The 17,515-nt window shown below is 53.8% G+C and overlaps 1 protein-coding gene across 1 annotated transcript in view; it reads right to left on the reverse strand.

Moving 5' to 3' along the window:
• The window catches only part of LOC140402510 (pancreatic secretory granule membrane major glycoprotein GP2-like), a 285,624-nt gene extending 269,188 nt beyond the window's left edge, over positions 1-16,436 (reverse strand). Inside the window, exon 1 of the mRNA XM_072490375.1 lies at positions 16,418-16,436. The gene's annotated coding sequence lies outside the window, so the exon portion shown is untranslated. The remainder of the gene's footprint in view (positions 1-16,417) is intronic.
• Between the last annotated feature and the right edge of the window lie 1,079 nt (positions 16,437-17,515).

The following is a 17,515-nucleotide window of genomic DNA, read 5'->3' on the forward strand; positions in this document are numbered from 1 at the left end:
TGCGGTCAGGGGACAGGTAGCTGGGGTCAGGGGGCAGGTAGATGCGGTTAGGGGGCAGGTAGCTGGGGTCAGGCAGCAGGTAGCTGCGGTCAGGGGGTGGGTAGCTGTGGTCAGGGGGCAGGTAGCTGAGGTCAGGGAGTGGGTAGCTGGGGTCAGGGGGCTGGAAGCTGGGGTCAGGGGGAAGGTAGCTGGGGTCAGGGGGCAGGCAGCTGCGAACAGGGGGCAGATTGCAGCGGTCAGGGGTGGGTAGCTGGGGTCAGGGGGCAGGTGGCTGGGAGCAGGGGGTGGGTAGCTGGGGTCAGGGGGCAGGTAGCTGGGGTCAGTGGGCAGGTAGCTGCGGTCAGGGGGCAGGTAGCTGAGGTCAGGGGGCAGGTATCTGGGGTCAGGGGGCAGGTAGATGCGGTCAGGGGGCAGGTAGCTGAGGTCAGGGGGCAGGTAGCTGCGGTCAGGGGGCAGGTAGCTGAGGTCAGGGGGCAGGTAGCTGCAGTCAGGGGGCAGGTAGCTGGGGTCAGGAGGCAGGTAGCTGCGGTCAGGGGGCAGGTAGCTGCGGTCAGGAGGCAGGTAGCTGGAGTCAGGGGGCAGGTAGCTGCGGTCAGGGGGCAGGTAGCTGCGGTCAGGGGGGAGGTAGCTGCGGTCAGGGGGCAAGTAGCTGGGGTCAGGGGGGAGGTAGCTGCGGTCAGGGGGCAGGTAGCTGCGGTCAGGGGGCAGGTAGCTGCGGTCAGGGGGCAGATAGCTGTGGTCAGGGGCAGGTAGCTGCGGTCAGGGGGCAGGTAGCTGCGGTCAGGGGGCAGGTAGCTGGGGTCAGGGGGCAGGTAGCTGGGGTCAGGGGGCAGGTAGCTGTGGTCAGGGGGCAGGTAGCTGGGGTCAGGGGGCAGGTAGCTGGGGTCAGGGGGCAGGTAGCTGGGGTCAGGGGGCAGATAGCTGGGGTCAAGGGGCAGGTAGCTGCTGTCAGGGGGCAGGTAGCTGGGGTCAGGGGGCAGGTAGCTGGGGTCAGGGGGCAGGTAGCTGGAGTCAGGGGCAGGTAGCTGGGGTCAGGGGGCAGGTAGCTGGGGTCAGAGGGCAGGTAGCTGTGGTCAGGGGGCAGGTAGCTGCGGTCAGGGGGTGGGTAGCTGTGGTCAGGGGGCAGGTAGCTGAGGTCAGGGAGTGGGTAGCTGGGGTCAGGGGGCTGGAAGCTGGGGTCAGGGGGAAGGTAGCTGGGGTCAGGGGGCAGGCAGCTGCGAACAGGGGGCAGATTGCAGCGGTCAGGGGTGGGTAGCTGGGGTCAGGGGGCAGGTGGCTGGGATCAGGGGGTGGGTAGCTGGGGTCAGGGGGCAGGTAGCTGGGGTCAGTGGGCAGGTAGCTGCGGTCAGGGGGCAGCTAGCTGGGGTCAGGGGTCAGCTAGCTGGGGTCAGGGGGCAGGTAGCTGCAGTCAGGGGGCAAGTAGCTGGGGTCAGGGGGCAGGTAGCTGCAGTCAGGGGGCAGGTAGCTGGGGTCAGTGGGCAGGTAGCTGCGGTCAGGGGGCAGGTAGCTGGGGTCAGGGGCCAGGTAGCTGGGGTCAGGGGGCAGGTAGCTGCGGTCAGGGTGCAGTTAGCTGGGGTCAGGGGGCAGGTAGCTGCGGTCAGGGCGCAGGTAGTTGAGGTCAGGGGGCAGGGAGCTGCGGTCAGGGGACAGGTAGCTGGGGTCAGGGGGTAGGTAGCTGTGGTAAGGGGACAGGTAGCTGGGGTCAGGGGGCAGGTAGATGCGGTTAGGGGGCAGGTAGCTGGGGTCAGGGGGCAGGTAGCTGCGGTCAGGGGGCAGGTAGCTGCGGTCAGGGGGCATGTAGCTGGGGTCAGGGGGCAGGTAGCTGGGCTCAGGGGGCAGGTAGCTGGGGTCAGGGGGCAGGTAGCTGGGGTCAGGGGGCAGGTAGCTGTGGTCAGGGGGCAGGTAGCTGGGGTCAGTGGGCAGGTAGCTGGGGTCAGGGGGCAGGTAGCTGCGGTCAGGGGGTGGGTAGCTGTGGTCAGGGGGCAGGTAGCTGGGATCATGGGGTGGGTAGCTGGGGTCGGGGGGCTGATTGCTGCGGTCAGGGGGTGGGTAGCTGGGGTCAGGGGGCAGGTGGCTGGTGTCAGGTGGTGGGTAGCTGGGGTCAGGGGCCAGGTAGCTGGGGTCAGTGGGCAGGTAGCTGCGGTCAGGGGGCAGCTAGCTGGGGTCAGGGAGCAGCTAGCTGGGGTCAGGGGGCAGGTAGCTGCAGTCAGGGGGCAGGTAGCTGGGGTCAGGGGGCTCGTGGCTGCAGTCAGGGGGCAGGTAGCTGGGGTCAGGGGGCAGGTAGCTGGGGTCAGGGGGAGGTAGCTGCTGTCTGGGGGCAGGTAGCTGGGGTCAGGGGGCAAGTAGCTGCGATCAGGGGTCAGGTAGCTGCGGTCAGGGGGCAAGTAGCTGCGATCAGGGGGCAGGTAGCTGCAGTCAGGGGGCAGGTAGCTGGGGTCAGGGGGCAAGTAGCTGGGGTCAGGGTGCAGGTACCTGGGGGTCAGGGGGCAGGTATCTGGGGTCAAGGGGCAGCCTCAGGTGAAGGGAGCCCAGGGGTGGTTTTGGCCCCAGACCTTGGTCCGGTCCAGGTGCAGGATCCCATCCTGACGGCTACCATGACCACTATCCACAGGCAGGAAAAGGTAGGGGCTCCGTACGGGGCTGCGGATGTAGCTGTAAAGGAAGGCCTGCTTTGTAAGGGGGATAAATGGTCGTGCCTTCCTGATACAGAAAAGAGTTTTTGAAGCTAGCCCATGAGGGCCCAGGGGCGGTGCACCCCAGATCAGAAACCACCTGGCAGCGGGTGGAGATGGCAGGATGCTGGCCAGGTATTAGGGAGGACGTCCGTGACTTTTGTGCGGACTGTCTGGTTTACGAAGCAAACAACCCTGATCCCCAGAAGAAGAAGGTTTCTATGGGACACATCAGGAGGGTGGAGGGGCCATGGCAGTCGGTACAGATCGATTACATAGGACCCCTTCCGACCGCACAGGGAGGTTACAAGTACTGTTTAATGCTGGTAGATGTGTTCTCGAAGTAGGTAGAAGCCTTCCCCTGCCGAACAGCCACTGCATTGGGCACAGCAAAAATTCTGGTTACAGAAGTGTTCTCCAGGTGGGGCCGCCCGCAGTTTGTGAAGTCGGATCAGGGGAGCCACTTTACAGGTCAAGTTATGCAGGCGACACTTAAAGTACTGGGCAGAAAAGCCAAATGGCATGTGGCTTATAACCCCCAGTCCTCAGGCCCAGTCGAACGGTTAAACCGGACCATTAAGGAAAGGATAAGGAAAGAAACCCGGTGATTCACCCAACAGGTGGGTGGAGGTTTTGCCCTTAGTGCTTATGGGGGTCAGGGCCAGCCAGTCTAGGAGTACGGGGTACTGCCCCCATGAGCTCATGACGGGACGGGTTATGAGGACCCCGGTCCACGTCATGGTCCCAACCCGTACAGAAGGACAGTTGAGGGAGATAAACAGGGACAAGTTTGCAAAAAGGCGGTTTGAGCAGCTCAAACAGATTCACTGGCAGGCTGCCAGTAATATGGGGCCCAGCACCGAAGGAGTCAGCTACTGTTAGAAGCTCGCACACACCGCGAGTGGGCAGTGGGTGACCAGGTAGTGGCCAGCAGTTATGCTCGGGTCGGGTCTTTCGAACCCTTGTATGGTGGCCCATATAGCACAGTGGATAAAGCTAGTCCGATGGTGTATGCCATCCAACTCCCCCGTAGAGTCAAATGGTTCCACATCAACCAGTGTAAGTTGTTTGATCCCATAAGGGCAGGAAAGAGCAAAAGGGGAGCACGGGCACAGGAGCAGGGAGGTGAGAAGGCTCCTGTAGATGTGGAAACCACAGGGGAAACAGCTAACCCTGTCCCCCTGCATTCGGAAATGGCTCACTGCCAGTGTGAGGCAACACAAGGGTCCAGTAAGGTTTTAAAAGGGACCATGACGCAGGCTGCAAGCCCAGGGGGACCCCGCGATCCGATGGCAGAGGAAGAAAGGGAGGCAGACCCCCCAGAGAGAAGAGTTCTGGCTAGCACAGCCCGGCCACCCAGAGTGGCCTCACCGAAGTGAAGGCAGGTTTTAAGCTGGCCACCAGAGACGGGTGGCATTGGACATAGTATTTGGTTTTGTTTTTTCCCCCCCCAGAGGGAGGTTTTGTCGTGTAAAATATGTTTGTAATGTGTGGAAATCAGTTTAAACGGGATTCTATTCTTCAAAGTGGTAGCGGCTGCTGCCGCCTGAATAAAATTCAGGCACTTTAAGTCAGGGTGTGTTTTCGGAAGGGGAGGTAGTTCTGTAGAGGCAAGGATGTGTTTTGTCTGTTTCACAGATGGGGCACCGAACGATGTGGATCTTGATGGCGATGGGCGTACAGGTGTGTGCCGGGCGACGCGGGGACACAGAGGAGTCCCTGGTCTGCGGGTGCTCTGGGGGCAGGGCACCCCCTGTAACAACCGGACAGGCGAACCTGGTAGCGGACGGCCAGGCCAACTATTCCCATGAGGGGAGATGGCCAGGATGCTGGGGACAAAGTGTAGCCATCTGAGATGGCCACGGGCAGAATACAAAATGGACATTTGCAAAGATTGCAGGGAAAATTGGACAATGTTCAGAAAGCAAGCCGGCACAGAGCCTGTCTGCATATTGAGCCGCAGCTCCCAGACGAGACTGAGACTGTCGGCCCATTGGCAAATGGATGGCCCATCTCCGGGAACAAAGGAAGATACTTAAGTAACCGATCTGGCCCCAGACCTCGCGGCGCCAGTTCCCCAAACCGAAAGCGTAAACAAAGTCAGGCCAACGGCCACCGAGGACCCGCCCAGCCATCAGGGCACCCACCCCTTTATTGGTCAGGATCAATGCGAATGATCAAGAAACGGCCCAATTGATTGGGGCCAAGTTCAAGGCCCCCCAACAGCGCGCGAAGCCCCTTCGGGTATAAGAAGAAGGCTCCAAGAGAGAATCGCTCTCTTGGACTCGGCTCTCACAGCGGAGAGACCCGTCCACCAGCTGCACCAGAAGCAAGTCAGTCCAAGGTCAACGCTCGCTACCAGACGGACGACCTTAGCTGTTTCCCCTCTACCACTTCGACCCCAGCAGCCTCAGAACCGAACAACGGCCATTGTTCCTCTGACTGAGTGGGCGCCCGAAGCTAAGTATAGGCTTTAGCAGTAGTGACAGTTTAGCCTGTAGTATTTTGTGCATGAGTAGATATTACTGTGTGTGTAAATAAATAGCATTGATTTTGAACTAACTAACTGGTGTATTGGCTCTTTGATCAGTATTGGGGTTTGAACCTTGAGGCGGTATCGAAAGATACCTGGCGACTCTAAAGCAAACGTAATTAGAATTAAGGAAAGCGACCATTTTGACCGCCATATTCAGAGCCAACCAAAGAGAGCAACAAAACTCGACCAGATTCTCCAGCCACATGATAACAAACAGAGTTGTTATCTTTGGGTTGTTGCCCGTGCCACGTGATAGTGAGATGAGGAATAGGGAGAGAGAGCAATTAAACACGTGGCTACAGGGATGGTGCAGGTGGGAGGGATTCAGATTTCTGGATAACTGGGGCTCTTTCTGGGGAAGGTGGGACCTCTACAGACAGGATGGTCTACATCTGAACCTGAGGGGCACAAATATCCTGGGGGGGAGATTTGTTAGTGCTCTTTGGGGGGGTTTAAACTAATGCAGCAGGGGCATGGGAACCTGGATTGTAGTTTTAGGGTAAGGGAGAATGAGAGTATAGAGGTCAGGAGCACAGATTTGACGTCGCAGGAGGGGGCCAGTGTTCAGGTAGGTGGTTTGAAGTGTGTCTACTTCAATGCCAGGAGTATACGAAACAAGGTAGGGGAACTGGCAGCATGGGTTGGTACTTGGGATTTGATGTTGTGGCCATTTCGGAGACATGGATAGAGCAGGGACAGGAATGGATGTTGCAGGTTCCGGGGTTTTGGTGTTTTAGTAAGCTCAGAGAAGGAGGCAAAAGAGGGGGAGGTGTGGCGCTGCTAGTCAAGAGCAGTATTACGGTGGCGGAGAGGATGCTCGATGGGGACTCATCTTCCGAGGTAGTATGGGCTGAGGTTAGAAACATGAAAGGAGAGGTCACACAGTTGGGAGTCTTCTATAGGCCTCGAAATAGTTCTAGGGATGTAGAGGAAAGGATGGCGAGGATGATCCTGGATAAGAGCGAAAGTAACAGGGTAGTTATTATGGGAGACTTTAACTTTCCAAATATTGACTGGAAAAGATATAGTTCGAGTACATTAGATGGGTCGTTTTTTGTACAGTGTGTGCAGGAGGGTTTCCTGACACAATATGTTGACAGGCCAACAAGAGGCGAGGCCACGTTGGATTTGGTTTTGGTTAATGAACCAGGCCAGGTGTTGGATTTGGAGGTAGGAGAGCACTTTGGGGACAGTGACCACAATTAGGTGACGTTTACGTTAATGATGGAAAGGGATAAGTATACACCGCAGGGCAAGAGTTATAGCTGGGGGAAGGGCAATTATGATGCCATTAGACGTGACTTGGGGGGGATAAGGTGGAGAAGTAGGCTGCAAGTGTTGGGCACACTGGATAAGTGGAGCTTGTTCAAGGATCAGCTACTGCGTGTTCTTGATAAGTATGTACCGGTCAGGCAAGGAGGAAGGCGTCGAGCGAGGGAAACGTGGTTTACCAAAGAAGTGGAATCTCTTGTTAAGAGGAAGAAGGAGGCCTATGTGAAGATGAGGTGTGAAGTTTCAGTTGGGGCGGTGGATAGTTACAAGGTAGCGAGGAAGGATCTAAAGAGAGAGGTAAGACGAGCAAGGAAGGGGCATGAGAAGTATTTGGCAGGTAGGATCAAGGAAAACCCAAAAGCTTTCTATAGGTATGTCAGGAATAAGCGAATGACTAGGGAAAGAGTAGGACCAGTCAAGGACAGGGATGGGAAGTTGTGTGTGGAGTCTGAAGAGATAGGCGAGATACTAAATGAATATTTTTCGTCAGTATTCACTCAGGAAAAAGATAATGTTGTGGAGGAGAATGCTGAGACCCAGGCTATTAGAATAGATGGCATTGAGGTACGTAGGGAAGAGGTGTTGGCAATTCTGGACAGGCTGAAAATAGATAAGTCCCCGGGTCCTGATGGGATTTATCCTAGGATTCTCTGGGAGGCCAGGGAAGAGATTGCTAGACCTTTGGCTTTGATTTTTATGTCATCATTGGCTACAGGAATAGTGCCAGAGGACTGGAGGATAGCAAATGTGGTCCCTTTGTTCAAAAAGGGGAGCAGAGACAACCCCGGCAACTATAGACCGGTGAGCCTCATGTCTGTAGTGGGTAAAGTCTTGGAGGGGATTATAAGAGACAAGATTTATAATCATCTAGATAGGAATAATATGATCAGGGATAGTCAGCATGGCTTTGTGAAGGGTAGGTCATGCCTCACAAACCTTATCGAGTTATTTGAGAAGGTGACTGAACAGGTAGACGAGGGTCGAGCAGTTGAGGTGGTGTATATGGATTTCAGCAAAGCGTTTGATAAGATTCCCCACGGTAGGCTATTGCAGAAAATATGGAGGCTGGGGATTGAGGGTGATTTAGAGATGTGGATCAGAAATTGGCTAGCTGAAAGAAGACAGAGGGTGGTGGTTGATGGGAAATGTTCAGAATGGAGTTCAGTTACAAGTGGAGTACCACAAGGATCTGTTCTGGGGCCGTTGCTGTTTGTCATTTTTATCAATGACCTAGAGGAAGGCGCAGAAGGGTGGGTGAGTAAATTTGCAGACAATACTAAAGTCGGTGGTGTTGTCGATAGTGTGGAAGGATGTAGCAGGTTACAGAGGGATATAGATAAGCTGCAGAGCTGGGCTGAGAGGTGGCAAATGGAGTTTAATGTGGAGAAGTGTGAGGTGATTCACTTTGGAAGGAATAACAGGAATGCGGAATATTTGGCTAATGGTAAAGTTCTTGGAAGTGTGGATGAGCAGAGGGATCTAGGTATCCATCTACATAGATCCCTGAAAGTTGCCACCCAGGTTGATAGGGTTGTGAAGAAGGCCTATGGAGTGTTGGCCTTTATTGGTAGAGGGATTGAGTTCTGGAGTCATGAGGTCATGTTGCAGCTGTACAGAACTCTGGTACGGCCGCATTTGGAGTATTGCGTACAGTTCTGGTCACCGCATTATAGGAAGGACGTGGAGGCTTTGGAGCGGGTACAGAGGAGATTTACCAGGATGTTGCCTGGTATGGAGGGAAAATCTTATGAGGAAAGGCTGATGGACTTGAGGTTGTTTTCGTTGGAGAGAAGAAGGTTAAGAGGAGACTTAATAGAGGCATACAAAATGATCAGAGGGTTAGATAGGGTGGACAGTGAGAGCCTTCTCCCGCGGATGGAAATGGCTAGCACGAGGGGACATAGCTTTAAACTGAGGGGTAATAGATATAGGACAGAGGTCAGAGGTAGGTTCTTTACGCAAAGAGTAGTGAGGCCATGGAATGCCCTACCTGCTACAGTCGTGAACTCGCCAACATTGAGGGCATTTAAAAGTTTATTGGATAAACATATGGATGATAATGGCATAGTGTAGGTTAGATGGCTTTTGTTTCGGTGCAACATCGTGGGTCCGAAGGGCCTGTACTGCGCTGTATTGTTCTATGTTCTATATTCTATGAGCTTTGAATACGGAGAAGTGTCCATCCCGTGTGCAGAAATTAAAGTGGTGACAGACCGGGTTAGGGTGACTGAGGGCAGGTGGGTGTGCTTGACCTGTGAGGGGGACGTTCCTTTTGGGAGATGGTGGTGGTTCAGGAAGCTGGGCTCGGACATGAGGGATCGATCCTCGGACTGGGAAAGACTGGACAATGACACCGACCGGACCATCACGGGGTCACCAGTAGGGGTCACTGTATGTTTGGAGAAATGGTGGGCATATGACCAGGGGTTATATTTGTGTTCATGGGGGTCTGCCAAGGTGTGTCCCGAAGGGGCAGCAATTACCTTTGTGAGGTGGTGGCAGGACCCCGGGAATGGGATCAATTGGGATCGCAGTGGGGAAGCATGTGTAGCTCCCAGGGCAGGGATGGCAGTGAAAGCTACCGAACTGCTGGTTCAGGTGAAGAAGCCCCTACCCACAGCCCAACCTATCGACCCTCACAACTGTCCAACCACCACCCAGGGGCCCAGGAATGGGTAAGTGCTCATTCCCACAGGAAAGTTGCTCCATCAGGGGGGACATTACCCTGTGGCTTCAGTGGTTTTAGACCTGACAGAGGTACGGTGACCTGCATGGTGTCCTCGGGAAAGAGAACTACTGCACCAAGCCCGTCTGAAAGGCATGTTTCAAAAGTTTTATAATCTGGATTTCGGGGATGTAAAGATTGATCAATTGTATAAACAGGAAAATGTTTTTACTCTGCGACCAGGGAGATAACGGCGAGGGCTGGTCAATGATGGTTTAATACTGGACATCAATTGTCAATAGCCTGGACAATGTAGAATTGGCTCGGCAAATGAACGATTAAAGAGCCAGCACAGCAAGATTTTGGGGGATGAAAATGCTGTGGTCGGGTCGGGGTTACACGAGGAGGTGGTAATGACTCCACATTTAAAATAAATTATAGCACAATTGGGGACACATGCCAAAACTATAAACGCTTTAATTAGAGAGGATCGGAATGCATCCGATCAGGCTGCACAAAATGAGGTGTGTGGGCTCTATGGGGCTTGGTTGCTGGGCGAGGGGAGGAACAATCTGGAGGATTTGAGACAAGGTTAGGTCCCCTCATGGATAAGCAACCAGCAGCGAGCAGCGCTACTCCCTTATAACAGCACATTGAGTCCCTGCCAACTTTGTGTAGCCTCAGAAGCCTACCCAGTACCTGTGGATTGTGGGAAGTCCAACCACACAAGCATGGGGGTAGTTGTGAGAATCCCGGTGATGGGAACCTCTGCACAACCAGCCCCTCTGTACCGAGTGGAGAATGTGGGAGTCATTCATGGGGGTGTACATGTTTGTTACCGGGAGGTCCCGCCCCATGTCATTGTGTGGGAGCACACTGTGACAGGCACTGACCTTTCGGGGTGTCGGAGCAGGGGAGCACAAGTGATCTTGTGTCCCCAGCACAAGAACGCCTATGCTAGACCTCAGTGCGGGTTCAGTACTGCTGGGACAGAGCCTATAAACTGCACCATGGAAGTAATGGCAGCTAGCCATGTCCCTCCACAGGTGGCATACATAGGGGGTGGGACATACTGTGTTACCACCAATGCCCAGCGGTATCAACACGGACCACAGCAGCGGTGCCCGATATCGCACAGCAGTTTCTGTTTTACACGCAGGGCGGATGTTCATGTGGCACACCCGCGAATCGTACCCATCCCAGAACCGTCCTCCATTCACATTACGGTACAGGAGAATTTTACTAACTTGCAGGACAATGTTGCCCATTTTGGGTATGATATTCCCCCTGGAGAAGCTCCAGGAACTGCTGGCGGTAGTTGAGCTGTCTCACAAACATTTCTACATTTTGGAACAGAAACCAGTAGATATTGCGAAGGACATAGAAAATATTAAAACCCCAGACTGGTGGGATTTGGAGGCATGGGTGGTAGTCCCAGCCTGGATCCGCATAACCTCGCATATCTTGATAATTTGCCAATTGTTAATTGTGGTGTATCTATTACTGACAAACTGCAGACTTAAGCGAAGGAGGAAGACAGCCAAACTCCAAAAGGTGATCAACCGGACAGCACAGAAAGCTCAACGGACAGGATCACTACTGGAGTGAATAAAATTGTAAATGTCTTGCAGGCGAACCGTGTCAATAATAAAGCATCGACCTGCCAATGTAACCCGCAGGCATCGCCCTGTAGCTGCCAATGTAACCCACGGGCATCGCCCTGTAGCTGCCAATGTAACCCGCGGGCATCGCCCTGTAGCTGCCAATGTAACCCGCGGGCATCGCCCTGTAGCTGCCAATGTAACCCGCGGGCATCGCCCTGTAGCTGCCAATGTAACCCGCAGGCATCGCCCTGTAGCTGCCAATGTAACTCGCGGGCATCACCCTGTAGCTGCCAATGTAACTCGCGGGCATCGCCCTGTAGCTGCCAATGTAACCCGCGGGCATCGCCCTGTAGCTGCCAATATAACTCGCGGGCATCGCCCTGTAGCTGCCAATGTAACTCGCGGGCATCACCCTGTAGCTGCCAATGTAACCCGCGGGCATCGCCCTGTAGCTGCCAATGTAACCCGCGGGCATCGCCCTGTAGCTGCCAATGTAACTCGCGGGCATCGCCCTGTAGCTGCCAATGTAACTCGCGGGCATCACCCTGTAGCTGCCAATGTAACCCGCGGGCATCGCCCTGTAGCTGCCAATGTAACCCGCGGGCATCGCCCTGTAGCTGCCAATGTAACTCGCGGGCATCGCCCTGTAGCTGCCAATGTAACCCGCGGGCATCACCCTGTAGCTGCCAATGTAACCCGCGGGCATCGCCCTGTAGCTGCCAATGTAACCCGCGGGCATCGCCCTGTAGCTGCCAATGTAACCCGCGGGCATCGCCCTGTAGCTGCCAATGTAACCCGCGGGCATCGCCCTGTAGCTGCCAATGTAACCCGCGGGCATCGCCCTGTAGCTGCCAATGTAACTCGCGGGCATCGTCCTGTAGCTGCCAATGTAACCCGCGGGCATCGCCCTGTAGCTGCCAATGTAACCCACGGGCATCGCCCTGTAGCTGCCAATGTAACCCGCGGGCATCGCCCTGTAGCTGCCAATGTAACTCGCGGGCATCGCCCTGTAGCTGCCAATGTAACCCGCGGGCATCGCCCTGTAGCTGCCAATGTAACCCGCGGGCATCGCCCTGTAGCTGCCAATGTAACCCGCGGGCATCGCCCTGTAGCTGCCAATGTAACCCGCAGGCATCGCCCTGTAGCTGCCAATGTAACTCGCGGGCATCACCCTGTAGCTGCCAATGTAACTCGCGGGCATCGCCCTGTAGCTGCCAATGTAACCCGCGGGCATCGCCCTGTAGCTGCCAATATAACTCGCGGGCATCGCCCTGTAGCTGCCAATGTAACTCGCGGGCATCACCCTGTAGCTGCCAATGTAACCCGCGGGCATCGCCCTGTAGCTGCCAATGTAACCCGCGGGCATCGCCCTGTAGCTGCCAATGTAACTCGCGGGCATCGCCCTGTAGCTGCCAATGTAACTCGCGGGCATCACCCTGTAGCTGCCAATGTAACCCGCGGGCATCGCCCTGTAGCTGCCAATGTAACCCGCGGGCATCGCCCTGTAGCTGCCAATGTAACTCGCGGGCATCGCCCTGTAGCTGCCAATGTAACCCGCGGGCATCACCCTGTAGCTGCCAATGTAACCCGCGGGCATCGCCCTGTAGCTGCCAATGTAACCCGCGGGCATCGCCCTGTAGCTGCCAATGTAACCCGCGGGCATCGCCCTGTAGCTGCCAATGTAACCCGCGGGCATCGCCCTGTAGCTGCCAATGTAACCCGCGGGCATCGCCCTGTAGCTGCCAATGTAACTCGCGGGCATCGCCCTGTAGCTGCCAATGTAACCCGCGGGCATCGCCCTGTAGCTGCCAATGTAACCCACGGGCATCGCCCTGTAGCTGCCAATGTAACCCGCGGGCATCGCCCTGTAGCTGCCAATGTAACTCGCGGGCATCGCCCTGTAGCTGCCAATGTAACCCGCGGGCATCGCCCTGTAGCTGCCAATGTAACCCACGGGCATCGCCCTGTAGCTGCCAATGTAACCCGCGGGCATCGCCCTGTAGCTGCCAATGTAACCCGCGGGCATCGCCCTGTAGCTGCCAATGTAACCCGCGGGCATCGCCCTGTAGCTGCCAATGTAACCCACGGGCATCGCCCTGTAGCTGCCAATGTAACCCGCGGGCATCGCCCTGTAGCTGCCAATGTAACCCACGGGCATCGCCCTGAGTAAAAACTGTCCTGCATGAAGTTGCAGAAGACTTAATTTTTCTTGAATAAATCAATTATTTTAAAACTACCATTATTGTGGTCTCACCTTCCTTTCACTGTCCGCTCTGGTCAAGTCACAATAATTGCCAAGACATAGTCAAGGACCAGAAAAGGGAATCTGAGCGCTTCGAACACGCTCAGTCAAGAGAGGCTACTGGTCAGGAATAAACAGCGGTCCCTCTTTCTCTCTCTCTTGTGAAGTTGCACTAGTGGGACGCTTCCGGGTGACATTTCACCATCACAGGAGAGAGACTTACACAGGCGTAGGTGGCAGTCAGGGTAACTGGTGTGGCATAAGGACAACCTGACTGGTTAGGTATAAACAGTGAGACTTGTCCCCTCTCTCTTGCGAAGCTGTCCCAGTGCAACACTTCCGGGTCGTGGTTTTAACTCCTGCAGGAGAGAGACACCCCCAGTTATCTGTGACACCCAATGCCAGCCTGTTGTGGAGTAAAGGAAACCCTTTTCGTTCCAGCTGGGGTGAGGAAGGCTGAGTACTCGGCGGGGGTTATTTCACATCAGGCCCCACATTGGGTGGACCTGGTGTTTGAGGTCGGTCGGGAGGGTCGTAGGGGGGGGCGGTTAGACGTAGGGTGCTGTCGGACTTGGGGTTCTGTGTGAGGATTCCGAGGGCCGTACGGGAGTATGTGGAACATAATGATAATGAGGAGGTCTCTCCCTCGAATTTGTGGGAGGCGCTGAAGGTGATGATCAGGGGAGAGATCAGAGTGTTTAAGGCACATGTGGATGGGGAGGCGAGGGAGGAGCGACAGAAACAGGTGGATGAGATTCTCGGGGAGGGTCGTAGGTGAGTGAGGGTCACGACCCCGGAGTTTTAGGCGTGCGGGAAAATCTGCAAATGCAGTTTGACTTGCTGTCCACGGACAGGGCTTTGCGGTAATTGAGGCGGGTGAATGGGGCAGTGTCTGAGTATGGGGAGAAGGCCAGCCCTCTCTTGGCTCACCAGTTAACATGGCAGGATGCGGCCAGGGGAATTGTTCAGGTTAGGGATTTGGAGGGGAGGCTGGACTCAGCCCCGGATAAGGTGAATGGAGTGTTTATTTTATGTGAGCCTGTATAGGTCAGAGCCTCCGCAGGACGAACGGGGGCTGGCAGAGTTCCTGGGTGGGTTTGGAGTTTCCCAAGGTGGGGGAGGAATTGTGGGTGGAACTGGAGGCACCACTGGGCCTGGAGGAGATTCAGATCGCGTTGAAACACATGCAGGCAGGGAAGGCACCGGGACCGGATGGGTTTCCAATGGGGAAAGCGGGCAGTATAATCAAAGATCCCTCCCACCCGGCTTACTCACTCTTCCAACTACTTCCGTCGGGCAGGAGATACAGAAGTCTGAGAACACGCACGAACAGACTCAAAAACAGCTTCTTCCACACTGTCACCAGACTCCTAAATGACCCTCTTATGGACTGAGCTCATTAACACTACACCCTGCATGCTTCACCCGATGCCGGTGCTTATGTACTTACATTGTATATGTTGTGTTGCCCTATTATGTATTTTCTTTTATTCCCTTTTCGTCTCATGTACTTAATGATCTGTTGAGCTGCTCGCAGAAAAATACTTTTCGCTGTACCTCGGTACACGTGACAATAAACAAATCCAATCCAATCCAATCCAATCAGTTCGGTCGCTGTTGCTGGGCATGTTTAGGGACTCTTTGGCACGGGACACCCTCTCAGAGACGTTGGAGCCGGGGTCTATCTCGCTGCCTCTGAAAAAGGATAAGGACCCCACAGAGTGTGGCCGTATTGCCCGATCTTCCTGTTAGCCTCGTACCCGATGTAACCGAAAAGACCTCAAGCTCCTGGTGTTGGTGCAAATACTGGAAAACGGGGCCGCACCCACGACACAAACCCAGGTCCAAACCCAAACTTCTCCAACTCCGCGAAAAGGTGCCCCCACTCCACCCGGTCAAACACCTTCTCCGTGACCAATGATACAATTATCTCCGGTCCCGGCCTGGCCGCAGGGTCAGCGCCACATTCAACAACCGCCGCACATTAGAAACAGACAGAGAAAATAGAAGCAGGAGGAGGCCATTCGGCCCTTCGAGCCTGCTCCACCATTCATTATGATCATGGCTGATCATCACGTTCAATATCTTGATCCGCCAGCCCCCACCCCCCCCCCCGCCCCCCCCCTTGATTCCTTTGGCCCCAAGATCGATATCGAATTCCTTCTTGAAATTAAACAATGTTTTTGCCGCGACTACTTTCTGTGGTAGCGAATTCCACAGATTCACCGCTCTCTGGGTGAAGACATTTCTCCTCACCTCATTTCCAAAAAGATTTACCCTTATCCTTCAACTGTGACCCCCTGTTCTGGACTCTCCCACCATCGGGAACATTCTTTCTGAATCCACCCTGACTAGTCCTGTAAGAATTTTATAAGTTTCTCTGAGATCCTCTCTCACTCTTCGAAACTCTAATGAATAAAATCTTAACCAATTTAGTCTCTCCTCATATGACAGTCCCGCCATCCCAGGAATCAGCCGGGTAAACCTTCGCTGCGCTCCCTCCATAGCAAGAACATCCTTCCTCAGATAAGGTCACCAAAACTGCCCACAATACTCCAGGTGTGACCTCACCAATGCCGATACAATTGTGGTAAAATATCCCTATTCCTATTCTCAAACCCTCTCGCCAGGAAGGCCAACACACCATTTGCCTTCTTTACTGCCGGCTGTACCTGCGCGCTTACTTTCAGCGGCTGATGCACGAGGACACCAAGGTCTCGCTGAGTATCCACCTCTCTCAATTTACACCTCATTGTGTTCCCATCTCCATTTGACCTGCCCAAGCCTCCCTTCTGCCATTGAATCTCTCCTGCACTCCTCCCTTTCAGAGATACCCATTTGTTCTTTTCTCCCTCGCCTCTCCCTGCCTCTGTACTTGCTTCAAACCTATTACATCTCTAACCTTTCCCAGTTCTGGTGAGTGGTCATCAACCTGAAATGTTGACTGTCTCCCCCCCCCCCCCCCCCCTCAGATGCTGCCTGATATGCTGAGGATTTGCAGCATCTTGTTGTATTTCAGCTTTCAAACATTGTTTTGATATTAGTCTTAATTGGTAATTATTAATGACACTGGCTGGAGGGTGTGATTGGAGCACGACAAATTCACAAAAGTTGTTTGCATTATAAAAGTGGGCGCAGAGATCTATAATAGAAATAGAGAGATAACAGGATGTATGACCTGAAACAAAGGTTGGAATTACAGCTGAGGTCCGGGCCCAATATCCCCTCAACCTGCTTCACCCAAAACTTATACTTGGCCATGACTCTCTCGGGTGAAATCCCACAGGGAAAACAATCAAACAATGAATAGAAAAACTGCATTTTTTTCAAAGAAGTTAAACATTCCACTTGTTTGAATCTTGAAGATAACATATGGCAACATTTTAACACACTGTATGTGCAAGATAACCCAAAATGTTCAATTACCCCAAATGCTGGACTCCACCGGTCTGCAAAACAACCTGCTCGTTCTTTTTCAGTCAAAACAGTAGGAAAATTTCACACACCCATCGTACACTTTACTGACATCATTCAATATGTTTACATTGGAACTTCGATCTATTTTCTATGAAGCTGAATTACTTCCTAACCACTCAATTCAATTATTTGAGAATATACCCAGGAGTTCTTTTAATAATCTAACTCGATTCCAGTTCTTTGGTTCCCTGGGCAATCATGTCACAAGTGCCAGCTGGAGTTCACACAACCCAAAAATACAGACAATTCTGGAAATACAAACTCAGCAATGTCTGCATTTGCACTGTTAGGAAATACTCGGAATGGGAAGAAAATCGTCACGTCGGGCTTCAGGCTTCCTGACTTTTGCTGGGGTCCAGACAGACTTGGAGCAGAACATAGAACATAGAACAAAGAACATTTCAGCGCAGGACAGGCGCTTCGGCCCTCGATGTTGTGCCGACCTGTGAAACCACTCTAAAGCCCATCTACACTATTCCCTTATCGTCCATATGTCTATCCAATGACCATTTGAATGCCCTTAGTGTTGGCGAGAACACTACTGTTGCAGGCAGGGCATTCTTACTGCTCTCTGAGTAAAGAACCTACCTCTGACATCTGTCCTATATCTATCTCCCCTCAATTTAAAGCTATGTCCCCTCGTGCTAGACATCACCATCTGAGGAAAAAGGCTCTCACTGTCCACCCTATCTAATCCTCTGATCATCTTGTATGCCTCAATTAAGTCACCTCTTATCCTTCTTCTCGCTAACGAAAACAGCCTCAGGTCCCTCAGCCTTCCCTCATAAGATCTTCCCTCCATACCAGGCAACATTCTGGTAAATCTCATCTGCACCCTTTCCAATGCTTCCACATCCTTCCTATAATGCGGCGACCAGAATTGCACGCAATACTCCAAATGCGGCCGTACCAGAGTTTTGTACAGCTGCAACATGACCTCATGGCTCCGAAACTCAATCCCTCTACCAATAAAAGCTAATAAACCGTACGCCTTCTTAACAACCCTCTCAACCTGGGTGGCAACTTTCAGGTATCTATGTACATGGA

The sequence above is a fragment of the Scyliorhinus torazame genome, chromosome 25 (assembly GCF_047496885.1).
Source record: "Scyliorhinus torazame isolate Kashiwa2021f chromosome 25, sScyTor2.1, whole genome shotgun sequence".
In the NCBI taxonomy this organism is placed as follows: Eukaryota; Metazoa; Chordata; class Chondrichthyes; order Carcharhiniformes; family Scyliorhinidae; genus Scyliorhinus; species Scyliorhinus torazame.